Source organism: Dryobates pubescens, chromosome 26, assembly GCF_014839835.1.
Source record: "Dryobates pubescens isolate bDryPub1 chromosome 26, bDryPub1.pri, whole genome shotgun sequence".
In the NCBI taxonomy this organism is placed as follows: Eukaryota; Metazoa; Chordata; class Aves; order Piciformes; family Picidae; genus Dryobates; species Dryobates pubescens.
Window position 1 is genome coordinate 4,555,417 of NC_071637.1, and position 21,315 is coordinate 4,576,731.

Sequence of the window (21,315 nt, forward strand, 5' to 3'; positions counted from 1 at the left end):
GCCCTCTTCAGTGTTTCTGCACCTGAAAATCTCAGGCTGTGGTTAGGAAGAAGCCACATGCTGCCTATTATGTGTGAGTTCATTTTGTTTGTTGGGCAGCTGCCCTTCCTGTTCAGTGCAGTGGAGGAGGGTAATCTGGGGCAGAGAAGTGGGTGGGGAAGGGGGACTGAGGGAGCCAGCTGAGTCTTCTGTAAAATATTCGAAATGCAGGGAAAAAACCTCTGTGCTAGATTAGCTTTGAAACACCCCTTATGCCTCCCTGTAAAGCAGGGAGGGGGAGTGGAGTCAAATGCTTGATTTTTCTTTTTGAGTTGGAAGTAAGAAGGGATGCTGCTGCTCAGAGACAGATGCACTGATGTTGGAGCCTGGCACTTGCCTTCTCAGCCCCCAGTGCACCTCCTCCTCTGTTCCCTCTGCCACAAATCAGGATTATTCAATCACAACAGTGGTTTAACCGTATCTGTGGTGGGAGTGGGATGGTTGCTTAATGATGCACAGAAGCATTGTGCCCAGCTTTAGGACAGGAAGTGGAAAAGGAATATTGTTTTGAACTTGAACTCTGTGAGCAGACAGAAAGTAATTATCAGAGCTGGGACTCCCCCGGGGGAGGTGGGGGAGCGATGCACTGTGCTTGTTGGAAGCACTCTGGGATCTTCAGTATCTAGCAGTCTTCAATGCTTGGGGTTTACATTTCTGCTTTTAAATTGATCCTTCACTCCTCAGTTTTTTGTCTCGGCAAACAGGAAGAAACAAATGCATGCAGACTTCATGTGCTGTATTTAGAGATAGACACCCTGCTGCCCTCCCTTTGCCAGTGAGGCAGGGCTCTAATGTCTGTCTTGGTCCTGGTGTTACTTTCAGTTGTAAAATGAACTCTTTCACTGCCTGGGTTACTTAATGGACCTATTATAACACGGAGCCTTGGCTTAATTGATGATTAAGAGCACACAATTGTATGTGAAGCCAGTTAATCATAAGTCACTTGTGCCTTATTTAGCATTATAAACTATGCACTTAGTATTTATTAGCATTTAGTATTCTGAACTATGGGAGCGTATCTGTCTTATAAAGTAGAGAACATTACTGAAATTCCACATACTTGTGATGTCAATGTTTTGAGTATCAATGTTTTAACAGCATTACTATTAAAATAGCACTGACTGCTTTCTAGAAAAGAATGAAAGCAGGCAAAGCTCTGCTCTTACTGAATGGCTTGCTTTATGTTGATGGCCTGTGACTTCAGCAAGCTCCCTAAGTTCTTGGGAATGTTGTGTTGTGGTGGGGTTTTATTTGTTCTGCTTTGGCTGCTAGTTTGCAAGTTCTTCAACAAAGAATATGCAGTGCAGGACTTCATCTCTTCTTACAGACTGTGGGGTATCTTCTGTAGATTTGAAAAATACTGTTCCTTGTTATTTTAGGTAGTCACAGAATCAATAAAGTTGGAAAAGACCTCAAAGACCATCAAGTCCAACCTCTCACCACAGACCTCATGACTAACCATGGCACCAAGTGCCACGTCCTATCCCCTCTTGAACACCTCCAGGGATGGTGACTCCACCACCTCCCTGGGCAGCACATTCCAATGGTCAATCTCTTTCTATGAAGAGCTTCTTCCTAACATCCAGCCTAAACCTCCCCTGGCACAGCTTGAGACTGTGTCCTCTTGTTCTGGTGCTGGTTTCCTGGGAGAAGAGACCAACCCCCACCTGGCTACAACCTCCCTTCAGGTAGTTGTAGAGAGCAAGAAGGTCTCCCCTGATCCTCCTCTTCTGCAGGCTAAGCAACCCCAGCTCCCTCAGCCTCTCCTCACAGGGCTGTGCTCCAGACCCCTCCCCAGCCTCGTTGCTCTTCTCTGGACACGTTCAAGAGTCTCAATGTCCTTCTTAAACTGAGGGGTCCAGAACTGGACACAGGGCTCAAGGTGTGGCCTAACAGGGGCACGATGACTTCCCTGTTCCTGCTACATTATGATTATGTTTTGGCTAACTTTTTGAAGGTGATACTTCTACCTATGGTAGGTTTTATTCTTAGAAAGGAGTGATGCCTGATTTTAAGAAGTATAATAATTGTCAAAGCAAAACCGTGTTCATTGTCAAAGCAAAATTATATGGGTGTTCTTTGTGACAGTGTCTCCTCGATCAGGTTTATGAGACCACTTTAATCTTGCACCAACACAGTTGTGGGATTCTTTGTGGTAAAGTTTTAAAGGCAGTAAAATTAAGTCATTTTTTAAAAGAAAATTGTGTGATGATTTATTGTCGCAGAGCAGGCAAAGTTCCTCTAGAGAGTTTAATATCTTCCACCTGGTATAGAAATGAAAAGAAAATATTCTTTAGCTGGTGACTAATTTGTCACTAATACCCAGGGGTCCCTTCATTACAATGCAAAGATGTCAGTTTTAGGAGAAGCGTGCAGTGAGAAAACTGAGTGCAGCTTCCTGTGCAGTCACTTAGAAAAGGGAGAAAAATAGAGGGCTGGAAAGCAGCCGCAGTGGTGTGAAGGAAGGCGCTCAAGCTATCAATCAGGGTAAAGTGGTTGTGGAAGGATTTTACCTGCAGGCTTCAGTGGAATTCATTAGGACATGTTGGAGGAGGAAAGTCACTCGATATGACTCCAGGGGAGGAGCTCTGACACGCAGCAATACCCAGGCTGAGTTCTCCTCCAGACTGCACGTACTGCATCCTAGTAATGCTTTGAGGAGGAGCTGGATTGTTGAAAGTCATGCTCTGATGCTTTTACACTTTATCACAGTGTTTAATGAACTGAGCCTAAGACTTGTGGTTCAGATGAAAATGCTGCATCTCCTGGCAGCTCGAACCTGACAACAAATATTATGGTTTGTGCCACATCAGTGTCTCCAGTCACTTCTCCCAGTGGAGAACTAGTCCAACATCGAGACACCTGTGTAATGTCATCACTTTGCCTCTGCTGCAATAACAAAGCTTTAAGTTCACTCCTGTCCTTCCAGTCCTGCAGCATAGTGCAGTCACTATAAGCAGGAGGACCATGAGCCATTTTAATACCAGGAAACTGGAAGGGGGATTTTGGTCTGTCTCCCTTAAAAAAAGTTCTGCACTCACATTGTGTGCAGGCAGGTGCAGTAAAATGTGAACATTGGACTGAGGACATCTGCTTATGGCCAGCTTTAGAAATGTAGAGTAGCCAACTGGTGGTGGCAGTGAAGTGTCCACCTGTGGAAGCAGCCTCTGTTGTCCATTTTACTTCTGCAAGAATCTCAGCAACTGAGATTTCTGAGGTATCTGCTGCAGGAGTGGATGCTCTTGGATGGAGCAGACATCACCATGCTGTTGCCCCAGCAGCAGCAGCAACCTAGCTTCTTGAGGGCTTTCTGGTTTACTCTTCCCCTACTCTTTTGTACATCTTGAATAGAATTAACATGGTTGGAAAAGACCTTTGAGATCATCGAGTCCAACCTATCATCCAACACTATCTAATCAACTAAACCATGGCACCAAATGCCCCATCAAGTCTCTTCCTAAACACCTCCAGTGATGGTGACTCCACCACCTGCCTGAGCAGCTCATTCCAATGGTCAATCTCTCTTTCTATGAAGAACTTCTTCCTAACATCCAGCCTAAACCTCCTCTGGCACAGCTTGAGACTGTGTCCTCATGTTCTGGTGCTGGTTGCCTGGGAGAAGAGACCAACCCCCACCTGGCTACAACCTCCCTTCAGGGAGTTGCAGAGAGCAATAAGGTCTCCTCTGAGCCTCCTCTTCTCCAGGCAAAAAGTTGGTGGTAAGATGTCTGTGACAGAAGTAATGATTCAGTGGAGTTAGAGATTTGGGAAGAAGGAGTCAGCACTGCTCCAAACAACATCTGTGTTAGGAACAATGTTCATGACAGCTTTGTGGTGAAAGTGTTTATGTAGCAGGGGAAACTCTGGCAGGTCCTGCAGACTCCAGGCCGTGGTGATTCCGTTCTCTGCTCCTTGCTGGAGAGCAAGGTTTAATCTCAGCTAGTTGGAGAAGAGGAGGGTTTTCTATTCTGCTAGAGGCAGATTATTGGAAAGCAAATTTACTGGGTTTGCTTTGTTTCCGTTTCAGCGTGTTCAGTCAGAGCGCTGCGGTGAGTGGGAAACATTTGTAGGTGTATTCACTCCTGAGCCCACTCAGCTCCTCTCTCATTCCCCATGCAACAGGTTGTTTAAGGATTGGATTTTTTATTAGTATCATCATCATCTAATTGCATTGCACAGTGGCACACTTGCTGGTGAAATGTGTTGCTTCTAAATGGCTACCTGAACAGGGGACATACTTTTTTTTTTTCCATGTTCAGAATCTTACATTTGCTAGATCTGTTTTCTTGAGCGTGTGGTGGTGGTGGTTTGTTTTGTTTGGGGTGTTTGTTTGTTTGTGGTGGGTTTGTTTGTTTTTAATTTTGGTTTTTTGAATTGCTTGTAATTTTTTAAACTACTCTGGGAGTGGAAAATGCTGCTGTGGGGACTTGTCCCGCTCCCTGGCACTCCAGAGGCCAAGTCTTTATACATGTCTGGTTGGTTGGTTGGGGTTTTTTTCTCATGTTTCCTCTTAATATTTGTATCAGCATTGTATAAACAGATGAGATGGTCTTGCCATCAAGTGGTGGCCACCCCCCTGACCTTAATCGTGTGTCCAGGGTGTAAATGACATTTCATAGAATCATAGAATTGTAGAATCAATAAGGTTGGAAAAGACCTCAAAGAACATCATGTCCAACCTGTCACCCAAGACCTCATGACTACTAAACCAAGTGCCACATCCAATCCCCTCTTGAACACCTCCAGGGACAGGGACTCCACCACTTCCCTGGGCAGCCCATTCCAATGGCCAATTACTCTCTCTGTGAAGAACTTTCTCCTCACCTTGAGCCTAAACTTCCACTGGCACAGCTTGAGGCTGTGTCCTCTTGTTCTGGTGCTGATTGCCTGGAAGAAGAGACTAACCCCCTCCTGGCTACAGCCTCCCTTCAGGTAGTTGTAGAGAGCAATAAGGGCTCCCCTGAGCCTCCTCTTCTCCAGGCTTAACCATCCCAGCTCTCTCAGCCTCTCCTTGTAGGGTTTGTGCTCAAGGCCTCTCCCCAGCCTCGTTGCCTGTCGGGAAGAGAAGTCCATCGGTGAGGGGGGTGAGGGGAAGACTCGCAGCAATCAATATGATTGATAAGCAAGCTTCAACTTTATTGTTCGAAAGCACGGCTTATAAAGCATCTCAGCTAAATATGCACAGATGTCATTATTCTATTGGTTATTAGTCCAGGGTTACATTATAATGTCCAGCCTCCTTGCAGTTAGGTCTACCTGCAACTTCACAAGTTCTTTCTCAGTAGTTCTTTGTTTCACATATACTTTGTTTCATATGCTGCTATCTTATAAGCAACTGCGAGCACAGCCACAAGGCTATGGTGGCCTTGCTGCATCAGCACACTAGCTTACTGTGAGCAGTAAACAACAAGATGGAGTCCGGCCTACACACTTTGTTCAAGCAGCTGTTCCATAAAACCATGTCCCTGCAATTCAAGCCATTCCACAACAGTTGCCCTTAAATTTCCTTCAGGCCTTCTTCAGAGCATTTCAAGCCAGTAACCTGAAGCTTGTATGGCATCACTCTTCTACCTGATTTACACTGCTAAGGAAGGTCTGCGTTCAGAATGTTGCCATTCCTGATGGTGTTGGCAGCTGTGTGTCTAGGAGGATCTTGGAGTGTGCCGGGAAGAGTTTGAGACGAGCAGCTGATGCTGTTGTCAGTGGAAGCAGGTTTAGTCTAGAAAGAGATCTAGCCAAAGACAAGTGAAGATGACTATGTGGTTCTAGTGTTGCCACACATTAATGTGGCAGGTGCTCTGTTAGCAAACCAATGTTTTGTTGGGCTTCCTTCTTCTCCATGAGAGCCAGGAAGAAAGTTATAACAGTCATTTGAGCAGCAGTCAGCCCAGGAGAGGGCTCTATGGAAGCATTTTATGCTTAGTTTGCCAAGCTTAAGCCTTGCCCCAAGTATTGTCTGCCACTCTTACACAGAAGCTGCCCTTTTGTCATTGATTAGTCAGTGGTCCTTTAACTCCACAGTAAACAAAACCAAGCAGGCTTGTGTTGTCCTGCTTGCAACCAATCCTCTTATGCTCAACACCTCATACAGAACTTGGTTTGAAATCCAATCTAGCCAGGTGCTGCCTCCACCAGTAGACAAAGTATTGATGGCCCAGCTGTCTCCTGAAAGGAAAGGTTTTGTTTTGCCAGCACCAGGTTCTCTATCTTTCCTCAAATGGTTGCTGTCTCTGTTAATGCAGATACCGTTAGCAGAAGCAGCAGTATGGAACCTGCAGTCTTGTGGAATTTAAAACTCTGTGATTTTTTGGCACATACTCTTACAGGTTAGTGCACACTGGGCTTTTTCCAAAGTCACTGACAGTGAAGCCCTGAGCTGTGTCATGAGTTGGGGTGGGTTTTCTGTGCTGCCTCAGGTGGTTGATGCCTCCTTTGGATCTCTAGAAGTGCCTTTCGGATCGGAATCCACAAATTGAATGTTAGTGAAGAAGAAATAGCTGGGATGTGACTTATGGAGACATGTTTCAGGTGACTCCCACAGTCAGTAGTGTGGTGCTCAGAAGCTGGGGAGTTACGTGTGCAGAGGGGAAGCCAGGGTTTAGTTGCCAAAACCTGACTGCTTTAACTTGCAAGTTGACTGAATATAGGCATGCTTTGTCCTCAAGCCTTAGCTGGAACCTACACAGCACTTCCCAGCACAGTAAATTTGAAGATTTCCAGGCTCATTTAAGTGCTGTCAACCAAGGCTTGTGCTCAGTCTTAAGCATTTTTTTTTTTTTCACTTCAGTTAGGAAGGCCTGAAATAATCAGCCTTTGGAAAGGAAGCTGTGGTGTCCTGACACGAGTTTAAAAGAAATATTCCTCCTGGATTGTTCGAAATAGACTGCTCAAATTTGTTCTGCTAAATGTTAGCTTGCAGTGGTGAAGGTAAGTGACTGTGAAGTCGATTTTCATGTTCAGTTGTATGCATGATTCGTGTGGTTTGTATTCTCATCCGGATTTCTTGCCAGCCTTGTCGTCTGACGCTGCTGTGAAGCTGGAAGTTTGTGTTTTGAGGCAATACTTGTGGAGTGCTGGCCACCAGCTCATCCTTTGTGGACATGCTAAATGCATTTCTGATCTGAGGATTCTGACTCTCTAGATACAAGTCAGATTAACATTTTTTGTTTGTTTGTTTTTAATCCAAGAGAGATGCTCAGTTGTCTTGAACAATGTTTGTGACCTCAGAAGAGTAAAAGCCTATGCCTACCTCTCAAAAAGCTCTTCAGAAAAAGAATTGCATGGAGGAAGGATCTTGCCAAACCCTCTGCTGCCTAAAAGCGCTCTCAGGGACCCTGCAGCCAGCCTCTCTGTTCACTGATACCAAACACAGTGAGCAATCTCCCATCAATTCTTAAATGCTTTTTAATTCTCTAGTTAGGGAGCAGAGCTTTTTGGCTCTGCCCTTAACTGCGTTAGAAGGCTGCCAAGGTGCACGCATGGCATGAAGTAACTCCCCTGAAGCAGTTTGGTACCCCTGCAAACGGGACAGAGCTGATGTAGATGTCGAGTGAGAACTGCTGACTCTGCACAGGGGTAGTTTGTGGATTTGGTGGGGTGGGCACAGCCTTCAGTTCAATTAATCTGTCAGTAAACATTAAAATGTTAACTGACAGAAGTGGTGCCAACTTCTGCTGCATTGGAGCATTTAATTGTGGTGCTGTGTTTACAGGGAAGTGCAGGTAGCTGCTGCCTATCAGTGGTGTCCTTTGGGCAGGCTGTCTGCCTTGGCATCAGAATTACAGTCACCCTGTGAGCAGTGGGACCTTGCTTGTAGCAGACATGTTGAGAGAGTGCAGGTATGGTTTCAGGACTGGATTAAGCTGCCTGAGAGCTGAGTTGACATTGAAGGAAGTGGCCTCCTCAGCCTGGCTGCATGTTCCTGTCTCTTTCTCTGCATTGGTGCTATTGGGAATGCTACAAACTGGATCAGCTTGCTGATCTGGCCAAGAAGAAAATCAGAAAGCGCCCCAGTTTGTTGAGCTGGCTGTAAACAAACTGGGTTTGCTGCAGGAGCTGGTGGGTGGGCTGGGCAGAGGACAGGGTTGCATCTTTGGTCTTTGAATTTTCACAGTGGTTTGAAGCACGATGCGGTTTTGCTGTTGCCCTTGATGACTGAGCTGCTGGGCAGCGGTTTGGGAAAGAAGTCAGCACACAAGGTGGAGTAAACTTAGTCATTGAGGACTGATCAGCTTGATGCTTTAGGTCAGGCATTTTTTTTCATGTTCCCTCTTATTTATGCATTTAATATAAAATTCCAACCCCTACCTGGCTTAGAGTTCCAACAGCATATGCCAAGTCCTGTTCTGCTCCTTTACCTGGTTCCCAAGGGCACTTTTGGGTGGATATTTTTGAAATGTGCATCTTAAGCACATTCCAGAGGAGGTTCACAGCAAGATGTGAAGTGTTCTGCTGCTTTCTGTTAAGAGAGCCGGAGAAGCTGAAGGAAAATTCATGTATTGATTTGTGTATTGAATGGTAAGAATACTTGTTCCAGTCATAGGAGAAGCCCAGGATGATTTCCTCCAGGCACAGCCTGTGTGTGACATCCTTGGTGGCCAACAGCAACACACTGATTTCATTCCCATTTGAGCTTGTTAGAAGTGACTTACCCACAGTCTAACACTATGTTAGTAGGACAGGGATGAGAATCAGGAATCCTTAGTTTCTGGGTTTCTGAAGTCATTGGTGCATGAGCCTCCTGATAGACCTCACTGAAGTGAGCCAGAGCAATCCCAGTTTTTCAGCTGTGATTTGAAAAGGTGGGCAATTGGGTTTTAAAGTAGCATTCACTCCCTTCAGGTGGGGTGGTGGGGACTGCCTGCCTGCCTAGCCGTTGCAATTGCTGGCTGTAGATTACATCTATACAAGCAAAGCTTCCCTCTGACAAAAACACATTATATCTTGGCTCTTAGTGCTAACCAGCTCAACTTTAATTTCACAGCTTGCTGCCAACAACTGCTTTACTAAGGCATAGTGCTCATGATAAATGAAATTTCACAAAATAAAGAAAAATGGAACCTGTTCCAGCTGGATTGAAAAAGCAGTTGGAGCATTTCTCTCCTGCATATAAAGCTGCCATCCACATAAACATTTCAAATGACTTTTTCATTTTTAATAATCAGGATCAGACCTTCTGCTATTATTGAGGCAAATGCGACATATTAGAAACATACAATTTCATTCAGGGCCCATTAGTTATTGAACCTTGTCCAAAGTTGAGCATTTGAAGTGTTTTGGGAGAAACTCACCTTTTTAGTTTCAAGTCTTCAGGTTTTTGACAACCTGCTTGGATGAATACCCTGCAGTGAGCAGCCCCCTCCAGTCCTGCTTGGTGTCACTCAGAGGGATGTGAGTTACATCATTTGCTGTTGGAGCTGGAGTATTGTTGGAAGCCCTGCAGCTGATGGGTGCTTGCCCAGACTACCAAGGGGAATCTCATCTGAATTATCACACAGGCTCCCTGCACATGGAAGAGATTAATTCTTACAGCACAAAGAGAATGGATGCTTTGTACTTAGCACCATAACGTTAAGTTCGTGCTGGAATACAGCGCCAGCAACCAACTCCTTTACCAATCTATTCACAGTTCTAATCACCATGTGTTTTCACAGCATCCTGATCCCAAAGGATCAAAGAAACATTGATTTATTTAGCTTTTGGTCCCATCCCCTGTTTTCCTCACCCTTTCCCCTTGCTCCCCATGAGCTCAAAAGAGCCATATATGAGATGAAAACCAGCAGTTGTTGTATGGCCCACAGCAGGGAGGGACACATTGCAAAACCACAGAAAAGAACATTTTAGCAAGTAGAAATGACAGGAAGTGCTGTGGGCACACAGAACACTAACACTAGAACCTGCTTTGGCCAAAACTCGAGATCAGCCTGTCTGAACTGCCAGAAAATTCCTTGCTGATGATAAATGGATTGAAAGTTAAAAATTACACCATGCTGTGGCATGCAACTTTGCTGTTGTGTGGGAATGGTCCTTGGAGACAGCATTGACCTTCCCAGACTGAGAATGCAGCTAACAAGACAGTGAGCCTGAGAAATGTTGATGTGTCTGATGAAGCAGGTGTGCATTAATCAGTGGAGATGCCAGCAGCAGAATTGTTCTGTCCTTTAGTTGGAAGAGGTGAATAAATGCTCACAAGGAGCATCACCACTCTATGGTGGTGTGATCTAGTCTTCAGCCCTCTATAAATCCCCCATGTCCTGTTGCACTCTTTGTAAGTGCAATATATATATATAAAACCTGTTTTATAAGTAGTTCCTGGGGGCTGTTGGGATTTATACCCCAAGGGTTTTCAGAGCTGTAGGACTGCTTGATGTTCCTCACCAAAAGGCCAACCCAACACAAGGTGTCTGAAAACTTGGGGCTGACAAAACTCCTCAGCAAGCAGTAGAATAGAATAGGATAGAATTAACCAGGTTGGAAGAGATCTTTGAGATTGAGTCCAACCTATCACCCAACACCATCTAATCAACTAAACCATGGCACCAAGCACCCCATCAAGTCTCTTCCTAAACACCTCCAGTGATGGTGACTCCACCACCTCCCTGGGCAGCACATTCCCACGGCAAATAACTCTTTCTGTGAAGAACTTTCTCCTCACCTCCAGCCTAAACCTCCCCTGGCCCAGCTTGAGACTGTGTCCTCTTGTTCTGGTGCTGGGTGCCTGGGAGAAGAGACCAACCCCCACCTGGCTACAACCTCCCTTCAGGTAGTTGTAGAGAGCAAGAAGGTCTCCCCTGAGCCTCCTCTTCTGCAGGCTAAGCAACCCCATCTCCCTCAGCCTCTCCTCACAGGGCTTGTGCTCCAAACCCCTCCCCAGCTTTGTTGAGAGTACTGAAATTACTTGACAAAGAGGTGGTTTATGGCTCTGACAGGATTTGGTGGCTGTTGTGTTACAGCAGAAGGCAGAGGACTCAGGCTCACTCTGTATCTAGGTGTAGCCAAAGTTCTTGCCTCAGAATGTTTCTTTCTCCTGTCCAGAGGAAAATGTTTGGAAAACCAGCACGGACTCAGGATACAAATTGCTGTGTCCAGGTTATTACCAAATCTTTGCTTCTTGCCTCTGAATCGCACAGGCTTGGGAAAGCTCTGCAGTTCCTGATGGCTGAGCTTCCTTTCTCTAAAGTCTAGAAATTCTGCTCCTGTCTGAAAAACAATTTCTTTTTAAAAGAGGACCCTGGGGCTGAGCAGCTGCAGCGTTCACCGCTTTAAATGTTTTTTCAATCCCATCGTAGACCAGTGTGATGAAATTGTTATGGGTTGTATGCAGGCCTGTGGGTCTATCAGGGCTGGCAATTGTTCAGGGAGCAGGGAATTGATTCACTGAACAAAAAACCCTGTCAGCAATTGGTGTGGAGGGAAATCCTGTTCTGGCATCGTTCTTCTTTTAAGATGTTTGCACTGCCACAGTGTATCGTCACCTCTGGCTGTGCTCTGTTTGTTCACTGCTGTCTATAAATTTTTGTCACCAGCAAGAGCCAGAAGGTGCTGTGGGGAGAGTGGGAGAGGTGACATCTTCACGAGCACGTTTCATAGCTTTTTTGTTTTGTTCTGTTTGGAAAAGGCTGGTCCAAAAGCCATGTGCTGCAGAGCTCCTTACTTTGTGTCTTTGTAACTGCAGTGGCAGAATTCCCCTCAGGTGTCTGTTCTTACAGACATGGGTGGGAAGTCTGCTAAAAGAGCATGACTGCCTCTCTAAAACTGTTCCCAACTCTGATATTTTTCTCCTGCATCCAATGTGGAGTGCAAGCCTTCTTTTGACATTTGATCTATGCTGTTCATAGGGCTTTTATATACACAGAGGGATTTACTGCTTTGTAATCAAGCTGCTGAGGAAAAACGTTGTCCTTTTATTCACTAGGGAGGGCTGTAATAAATTGAAATGGTTTCCCATTAGCCTTCTCTACTTAGCTGAACCACTTAAAATTGCTTTGGACTTTGCCCTTGTCTGACCTCCTCACCTTTGCTCAAACATTTCTCCTTCCAGGAGTACACCAGTGCTGGTCCTAGAGCCTTACTTCTGCAGTTAGGTTTCATTTCGGTCTGGAAGCAGAATGCCAAGGGGGGAACCTGCTTGGAGTTAAGTGCTGGGTAGTTTGAAAAAAACTAATGCATGGCCTAAATCTTGGGTGATTTCTGAGATCACAGCCCTGCTGTCAGTGTGAGGAGCTGACACAGCCTGACTGCATGCCTGTTTTTCAGTCAGGCTGTATGCATCCAGATGAAGATAGGTTGTTTTGTTGGGTTTATTGCTCCTGTGAGCTTTCTGTGGCAATAATGGCTTTACCAGCTTGTAGAGCTGAAACAACCAGATCTCTGGGGCTGCTGTGGGCACAGAAGTACATTTAAACAAGTGCATGTAAAGCTCTCTCTTTTTCCTGTTAGATGCAACCAAAACAAAGCACAGGTTTAAAACTGCTGTGTCAGATGATGTGTCAGTTAGAACTGATAGTGTCCTGGGGTCAGATGTGCACTCATGAATCAGTTGGGCTAAAGTAAAAAGAATGCCACCAGATTTAGTGGCCAATTTCTATGCAGTTCAAATCATTTTTGGTGATGGTGGGAATGGCAGGGCTGCATTTCTTACAGAGTTCCCAAACCTGGTGTCCTCTACCTCTTAATTCTCTTTGTATCCAGGTTCTAAGTTCAGGTTTTGTACTTCTCACGCAATTAAGTACCTTGGTGGACTGGAGATGGTTTCAGTGCAACCTTGTCATCTGAAGAGCTTTAGAGAAGATGCCAGGCTTGTAACAGTGCTGAACAGGATTCATTCCAGTGAAGTGAGGTGCCTGAGGAATGGATAGAGGGAGAGTGATAGAACTGGGAAGTATTTTAACAATACAAACGTCACTTGTTTACACATGGAAGCCTTACCAAACTCTGTGCCAGGAAAGCATGCAGGGCAGGCCCAGAGTGATGCTCTGTTGTGGCACCCTTCAGAAACACAGCAACCAAAACCCAAGCTCAAATGGCATTCAGCCAAGGTACCTTGCAGCAGCCTTCCTTTATAGAAATTAGTAGCTAATGCCAGCCCACTTGGTTCAGACAAAGCTCCAAAACTGTCCTGTAAACCCCTGCTAGTCCAATTTTGAAATGTTTTTTGTAAAGCAAGGGCTGTCTTCAAGAAGAGAAAAAGCAGCCTTTGGTTTCTTGACTGGTCATAGTGAGCATTTCACATCTTTTATCTTTTCAGCTATCTGTGACTATTACATACAGGTAACAATAACTTCCAGTACTTGAAGGGGGCTTACAAGAAGGATGGAGAAAGACTGTTTCCAAAGGCCTGTAGTGATAGGACAAGGGGCAATGGTTGGAAATTAGAGAAGAGCAAATTTACATTGGGTGTTAGGAACAGGTTCTTTACTGTGCAGGTGGTGGAACACTGGAGCAGATTGCCCAGGGAGGTGGTTGGGGCCCCATCCCTGGAGATATTCAAGGTGAGGCTCAACAGGGTTCTGGGCAACCTGATCCATCCTGAGGATGCTCCTGCTTACTGCAGAGGGGATTGGACTAGATGACCTTCAGAGGTCCTTTCCAACCCAGACCATTCTGTGATCCTCTTCCATGATATTCTACCTCTGTTTGAACGAATAAAAGGGAACCACAAGCTGATGGCAAATCTTACTTGGAGAAGGAAACCATTGGGTGTGTTATTGAGCAAAGTCATTATGTCATAACTGAGGACGCTTTGGTGTCACCAGCATTTCCTGGCCCAGAGGCTGCTCGATTAGGCTAATTTGTGGGGTCATATTTTGGGTTTCAGGTACAAGAAGTGTTGTTGGGGGGGGGGAAGAGAAACTCTTCTGAAGCTTCTGATACTATTTTTGGATTCTCTACTTGTGTCTCTTGGGCCACTATGATGCCAGGGGCAGTGTCATGAGCAGTTGAGCAAAGCAAACCCATTCCCTGTTTTTTGCAGTTGCTGGTGCACACTTGCATCCTGGGAGGGGAGCAGATCAGCGTTTGCCCAGGGAGCCTTGTCTCTGCTCCAAAACAAACTGTGGCCTTTTTGCATCTGAAAGTATGCAAGAATTCATAGTCTGTCCCTCTGTATTATTTGTGTGTGTATATAACCTGCAAGTGATTAAAGAAATCCTTTCTGCAGCTCCCTGCCTCTGACTGTCTGGGAGCGGTGCAGAGATCAGAACAACCTTAGCAATTGCAAAAGATTCCATGCAAAACCACCAGCTTGCAAGAGCTGATCACTGGTGAGAGAATGATCTCTGGCATTTCATAAATCATCAGCAGTACTAACATGCTGTTTGGAGATTTGTATCATTAGCAAATTAATCATGGTCAGAAACATTCCCGTAGCAGCGTTGGATGCGATGCTGTGCGATGCCTTCCTGCCAAATCAACTGCAGGGAGAGGGGCCTGGGGGTTGGGAGGTGGAGAGGAGTAGCCAAGCTCAGCTTTCAGATTACCTCAGTGTTGTCCTTGATAGCAGCCTTTAAAATATTTAAGCAAAGGAACAGTGGAAAGCTGCTTAGCAGCCTGACTGATGCTGTTGGCAGAATATGGGGAAGAAGTGACTTTGATTCTGACATCTTTAGTTTCTGTCCTCACAGGAAGCATCCACAGAGGTTTGCTCAGATGCCTCCCAAGCCTGTAACATCTCTGCTGTCCTCCAGCCCTGGCAAGCAGTCTTCAGACTGTCCTGTAAGGAAGAGCAGAGGTGGTAGGAGGTGCAGTGTTCTTGCAGGCCACAGGAAACCCCATTTTGGAGTGAGACCTGAAGCTGAGGTTCTGCTCCCCTGAGCACCTCTGTCGACAGCCATGGAGCTTTTCTTGGCGCGAACCCAGAGTTTTGGTGTTACTGAGGGTAGCTTTGCCAGCCTTTCTAGAATTTCATTTCCACACCCAGTTATTCATAGCTTCATGCATATTCATGTTTTTCCCTTGGATTCACTGAGCCTCAGTTTTGAATTCTAAAACCAATTAGCAGTGTTTCCCATGCATTACGCTCCTGAATGTGTGCTGGGGTTTACATTTCCATACAGCCAAGGATGGTGTTTATACCTCTGCTGCTCTGATCGTATCTCTTCCTCCCTTGAAAAAAGAAACATAAATGTATATAGCATGATAAAACTGTTGACTATTAAATCAAGCCAATCTGCAATTGCTGGGTGTTGCCTGCAAACTCAATGCTCCAACAATGAGAACAGAACCATTCTGTGTCTAGATAATTGATGAACTGACCTGCATGGAGCCTTTTATTTGGCTGTTTTCTTTGACTACCCTTTTTTATTGGCCAAAGTTAGAATGCTTCCACTGAGGAGCAATGCAAATTCCCTTCAGCAGCCTGGAGTCAGGAGAGTGGATATCAGGTGTTGCCATACATAAGGTTGGTCCACAGACCACCACCCTCATTTTGTGTGCTGGCATGAGTCAGAGAGCTGCAGTTAATGGCATAAATCTGCTGTGTTTGGAGACAGCTGTTAGGTTAGCTCCCTCAGTTCTGCTGTGGCAGTGGATGCCATCAAAGCTCCAAATTCAACTGCTTTTTACAGCACTGGACACATTTTACAGAGCTGAGTAGGAGATCTGCTATATTGTGTTAATAAACTACTCTGTAAAATAGCCACGATTCAGCTGCCTGGATGGAAAATGTGTGCTTAGCTTTGGGAAAAATCTTAACTCTTGGAGCTCTCAGTGCCAGGTGATGGCTTTCAAAGCCTGGAGTTTTGCTAAAGGTGTGTGTGTGTGTGTCCTGTTCCAAGCATGTGTCCCACAGGCTGGCAGAGTGGTGTGTGCAGAAGGAAAAGGTTGCCTTTTTTAATTAGATGTTGTTAACCTCTCCCCCAGCAAGCCAGAAACTTGAGTTCTTGTGGACAGTCCTGTGATAGAGATAAATCAATGGAGTGTAATTCTAGCAGAAACTTACTTTGTTGGCTTATAGATTGTGCTGAAAGTGTGGTTTTTTTTGTTTTGTTTTGTTTTGTTTTTTCTTTTCAGTGTGGAAGGAGCAGAGGTTGTGTTTTGCAGTGGTGCTGTGTAACTGCTCAAAGACTTCTCCCAGACCCATGTCCCATGAACTTTTATATCACACACACTTCAGATTTTGTGTTGTTTTCCCAATGATTTTTGCCTCTCTCAGTGTCCCCTCTGCTGACACATGCACAAGCACACGAAGGAAGTCATTCCTAGATGTTTTCGAGGGGGTACAGGTTATACTCTTGAGAAACCTTGCAGTTTGGCATCCCATTTACTCCACGGCATCTGGTGCTGAAAGTGCCCCCTAGTAAGCTTCAGGGACTGTGCTAGAAGTGAAAGGTGCAGGATTTTAAGGTGTTAGATGAGCCCCAGTGCCAGTTTGTGAAGAAAAGCTAATCTAAGCAAAGCTGGTTCTCTTAGTTGAGGCATTTCAATTCCATGATTACATTTATAGCTGAGCTGAATGCATTCACTTGCAGGGTTTCTAAAGACTCCAAATCCCACAAGCCAGGCACACAGGCACCCTTTGTGATGACAGCCTGCAAAACCAGCAGCTGTCCAGGGGTTAGCAGATTGGTCATGCTTCATGTGAACCATGGCAGGACATACCTAGCACCTACTGCTCGAGGGCAGGAACGGAGCAGCTGGAGTAGAACGAGGAGTTACACAGCCAGATGTGAATCAAAAGGAGAATTCAGCCAGGCAAGAGATGGGTGCAGGAAGGAGAGATCTTAAACATGGGCCAGGAGAAAGCAGGAATGTGAGACTTGTGCATTGGCAGAGGAGAAGGGATGTGAAGTAGTAAGGGAAAGGCAGAACTGTGCTGGTTTCATGGCACTTTTAGTAGGTGTAGGGTCACTTTTCTGCCTTACTGACTTTTATGTCATTTTCTCCCTCACACCTTGATGCTGACTTACCTGAGTGCACCACATGAGTTTGATGGTTTGGGGCTCAGCCTGTTCAGAAGTGGAAAAATGTAGTAATCCCTGCTTTGCAGAGAAGGGAAACAAAGGCCAGCAGATTAAGTATGAGTTGGCTTTGTAAAATACTCTGATAAGAGGAAACCTGTGGCTAGCACAGAGCTGAATCCAAGTCTCCCTAATGAGAGCCTGAGCCACTGGACTATGACAACCACTTCTGACAAGTCCATTTAAAAGTGAATTCCACACACCCCCCCCCAGCCCCCCCCCATTTTAATTTGATTGGTGCTAGTATTTGATGGTGGCTCTCTAATTAGCAGGTCAGGGAAATTCCTGTAGTAGTCTAATTTATCTGAGCTCAAACCCCTTCACTTCAATTTTTTTGTTTACTAGTTTTGTTTACTTTTTCTCTCCTCTTTTCTCTCCTCTTTTCTCTCCTCTTTTCTCTCCTCTTTTCTCTCCTCTTTTCTCTCCTCTTTTCTCTCCTCTTTTCTCTCCTCTTTTCTCTCCTCTTTTCTCTCCTCTTTTCTCTCCTCTTTTCTCTCCTCTTTTCTCTCCTCTTTTCTCTCCTCTTTTCTCTCCTCTTTTCTCTCCTCTTTTCTCTCCTCTTTTCTCTCCAGCATAGAGGTGAGCTGCTGTGTCATTTGACAGCTACATTCAGATGTCTTGCACATTTTTGTTTGTTTAATTTTATCTTTCTCTTTTTTTCAGTAGCTCATTGCTGCAAATGGTGGCGATCAGCCAGAGCATCTTTGCATGCTGCCCATGAGTGAGTTGGTCATATCTGTGCCATCCCAGAGTAGCCAGAGGAAGGAAATTATTTTGAGTCTTTTGTCTGTTGTGTAAGTTGTTCCACAGAAATGTGTCAGAGAGAAAGTGTGCTGAAGGTGATGAGCTGAAGCTAATCCAGTGTCAGGAAATGCATCAGTTGTTGAACCAGGCTGGCGGGCTGCAGTTCTGGGCTGTGAAAGGGGTGAGGGCCTTTGAAGTGCCATGTGCCCAAGAGAAATTTGCCTTGAAGCTAGGGATATTGCCAATCAAATCTGAGTTTTAAGTCTGAGGCAGTCACCTTCTTAATGGCACAGGTAAGCTTCTCAGATTTCCAAGAAGCTAAAGTTGGCTCTTACTTGCAGCTGCATTTCCTAATCTCTACGGATGACAAAACTCTCTTCTTAGATTAACTGAATGACCTCTGGGTTGTTTTCTGTACTTGCAAGAAGATATCCTGAGCTGCCTTGCAGTGCCATAAATGAAGCAGTCACCTCTGTTGCTGTTCTGGATGCCAGCACTCTTGTGTTTGCAACTATCTCTGGCTAGGCATCGTGCTTGAGCCCACTGTTGACAGGCAGCTTCGAAGGTGGTGAGCTGTGCTGCAGGGCAGCTTCTTGAGTGCTGGGCTGCTGATCCTCAGGCTGCTGCTCTGTGATGTGATAGGAGGAAAGTGCTCTGTGGCAAAACAAAGTGGGCTTCAGGATACTGGTTTTGTTGTCAAATCTGTAAGTACCTCCTAGTGAAAGACACCACAATCTGTGCTTGTTTAAAGTGCTTCTCTGTTTTCAGACTTGACAGGAGTTTTCTGACCAGTTTGAAGCCATCAGGGCAAAAGTTGGGTCATAGTCATCAGATTTGATTATTTTTTCCCCCAGTTTGTGAGATTTCTGGGGGTGGGGAAAAACCTTTCACCTTCATATCAATTCTTGCTTTTCATCTATGCCTAAGGAAGTTGCAACAGGAAGTTCCACTTCTATACTAGTACTTGCCTAGATCTTTGGTGTCCCCCACACCCCATCACCATGCCAGACAGTGCATGAGGAATGCCTGTTGGTGGTGTTTGTGGGACTGCATGGCTGCTGCTGAGGATCAGAGCAGTCACCTGCAGTCTGCTTTGAATGTCACGTTGCAGTGTTAACTGGAGTGGCAAAAAGCTGTTCTGGCACTGCACATGCTTCTGACTTTGATCTGCTTGCTGAAAGGTGGTCCTGTGTTTGAGAGTTGGTGCTTACAGAGTTTTAAGACTTGGAGAAGTTCAGGATGGAGTGTGGAGTTTTTCAGCTAGGTAATGAGTTTTAAGAAACATTAGTAGCAATTGAAAAATGCTGCTGTTAACACCATTGTCAAGAGCCTGGTGGCATCTGTCCAATTGCAGGCAGATGTCCACATCACAAATCATCAGACCCTTGGATAGAGCAGAGAAAATCAGGCCATGGGTGGGTTGGTTTTTTTTTTTTCAGTTCAAGCTGAGAGAGAGGAGTGCAGTGAGGAAAACTTGCATTGCTCCTCTCTTGTTCCATCTGTGTCTAAAAGAAGAAAACCACACATCTCTTCCAGAGCACTGCTCCAGCATCACTGAGCAGGAGCCAGCTGCCTCTTGGGAAAGCATAACTGAAAAGTACTGGGAAGAGAAATTTGTTGAGACAGATGTGTTCCTTCATGGATCAAGTGTTTTTCTTTGGAGTGATGGAGTGGAACTTGAAGTGGTGCACAGAGCTGTCCTGGCTAACTGGTAGGGTTTGTAGGTTCACTGTGGTATGATGGACATCTGAAAGGCACTGTTATGTTACACTTTGGTCCCTGCTACTGCCCTTAATTTTGACGTGCCGCTGTAAAACTCTTTAGTTTTCATATGTAAGTAGGTGCTAGAACAAGTGGTTAGCTAATGGAGGTCTTTGTTCCAGCAACAAACCCATGGCCTCTTTCAGCACTTTTCCATCTACTGCTCTGGGTGCTGCTCACGGCAGCAGTGGCAAAGCTTTTCCCTGTGGCTGCCAAATTCCTTTTAAAGATCATGGTGTTTGGTGCCAACTCTAATCTCTCTTGGTGCCAAACTTGGCTCCAGCAGCAGTAGCTCAACATTGTCAGTCTTATGCAACAGTTGCATTACATCATGGTGAAAGGAGGAAAAGGGATTTTAACAATTCCAGCTATTCAACTGCAAGAGTCAGGGCAGAGAAAAACAAGATGGAAAACAAAACTCCTGCGGTTCAAATGTCAGTGTCCCTCTGTACTTTGGCAAGACATGTGAGGCCTGCTTAATATCACCAAATGGCACTTTCAGGAAGTGTTTTCCTTTGTCAGATCTGACTTTGCAAAGGAAAACAAGGACATTGATGTGAATGGCATTGGGTCGGTGCATTTGTCATTTGGTATTTTCACTTCCGAGCTGCCTCGTGGTGTATCAGTGACTGGATGGCAGGATCCATAACTCTTGCTTGGGTGATAATATCCCCTGGTCATCTCTATCAAAATCCTGTGTCTCTGTCTTGAAAATAAACCTGCTGCTAACAGCTTTGGGATCTTGGGGCAAGGTTAGCTTTCACTTGGGCTTAAAGGAAAAGCTTCAGCCTATTGTCACGCCAGAACTCTGGGGAAATCAAACCTCAGCCCACCTGAACCCACGAAGTGAATCAAGCTGTCCCATTTGTTATTGCTATGCTGTTGTTTTAGCCTGACCTTAAATATCCACAGAAATAAATTATTAATGGAATAAATATCAGGGGGAATGCCATGTGAACATTTGCTCTGAGTAAACTCCTTTTTTCTGTGGCTGTTTCTGCGCTAGTGATTGACACAAGTGACAAATCAGTGTGCAGTTACTGCTCAAACATTGCTTTTTAGTGAGCTGTCTTTTTTTTTCCCCCCTCCTAACATCCACAAGACTTGCAGCAAGCAGGTTGTGTTGTACTGTAGCTCTTTAAAATGAGAGGTCTGCTCTGCATAACTTTGATCTACAAACTACCAGCATCAGACTGTCTCCTGATTCAGAAAATCCCTTTTGAACCTCTCAGGTACAGGAACAGCAACAACAACGAAAATGTTATTTGTTATTGCTGCTGCCCAACCTTCACTACAGAAACATTTACCAGCAGGGGAACTCCTACACGTTTGACACAGATTCTTGAAGACTTTAACCAAAACAATAACTTCCTGTGTTTTTAAAAGCATAGGAGGAGCTCAGTGCTGTGAAGATGCCTGTGTGAGATGCACAGATAGTTGCCAGTAATGACAGCACAAACCTTTTCTGTGCTTGCGTAGTGGGGTGGTTTGAGCCTTAACTGGGATTTAAGAGCTCAGATGGGGGCAAGAGTGAGAATCCCTCCCCCGTTCCCCCCCTCCTCCTTTCCAACAGAGAGAGAAAAAGGGAAGGGGGGCAAATCCACCGAGAAATAATGTGGAGTCAGTTTGGAGGTAGAGAGGAAAAAAAAAATTCTTCAAACTCTATATATATAAAAAAAAACACAACAGGAAGGGTTCACAAGGGTAAGGAACAAGGATGGATGGGGAAAAATATGTATACAAAACCAGTTCTTTGAAGAGGTGTGGATGTAGCAGGGAGGAGGAGGACCAAGCCTGACCACATGGCAGAGAAGCA

General features: G+C 45.2%; 1 protein-coding gene across 6 annotated transcripts in view; it reads left to right on the forward strand.

The window, feature by feature from the left end:
• The window catches only part of EYA2 (EYA transcriptional coactivator and phosphatase 2), a 101,340-nt gene that overhangs the window by 9,765 nt on the left and 70,260 nt on the right, over positions 1 to 21,315 (forward strand). The window contains exon 2 of one of the 6 annotated variants that reach the window (XM_054173634.1): positions 6,827 to 6,966. The exons of the other annotated variants lie outside the window; for them this stretch is intronic. The gene's annotated coding sequence lies outside the window, so the exon portion shown is untranslated. The remainder of the gene's footprint in view (positions 1 to 6,826; positions 6,967 to 21,315) is intronic. 6 annotated transcript variants of the gene reach the window in all.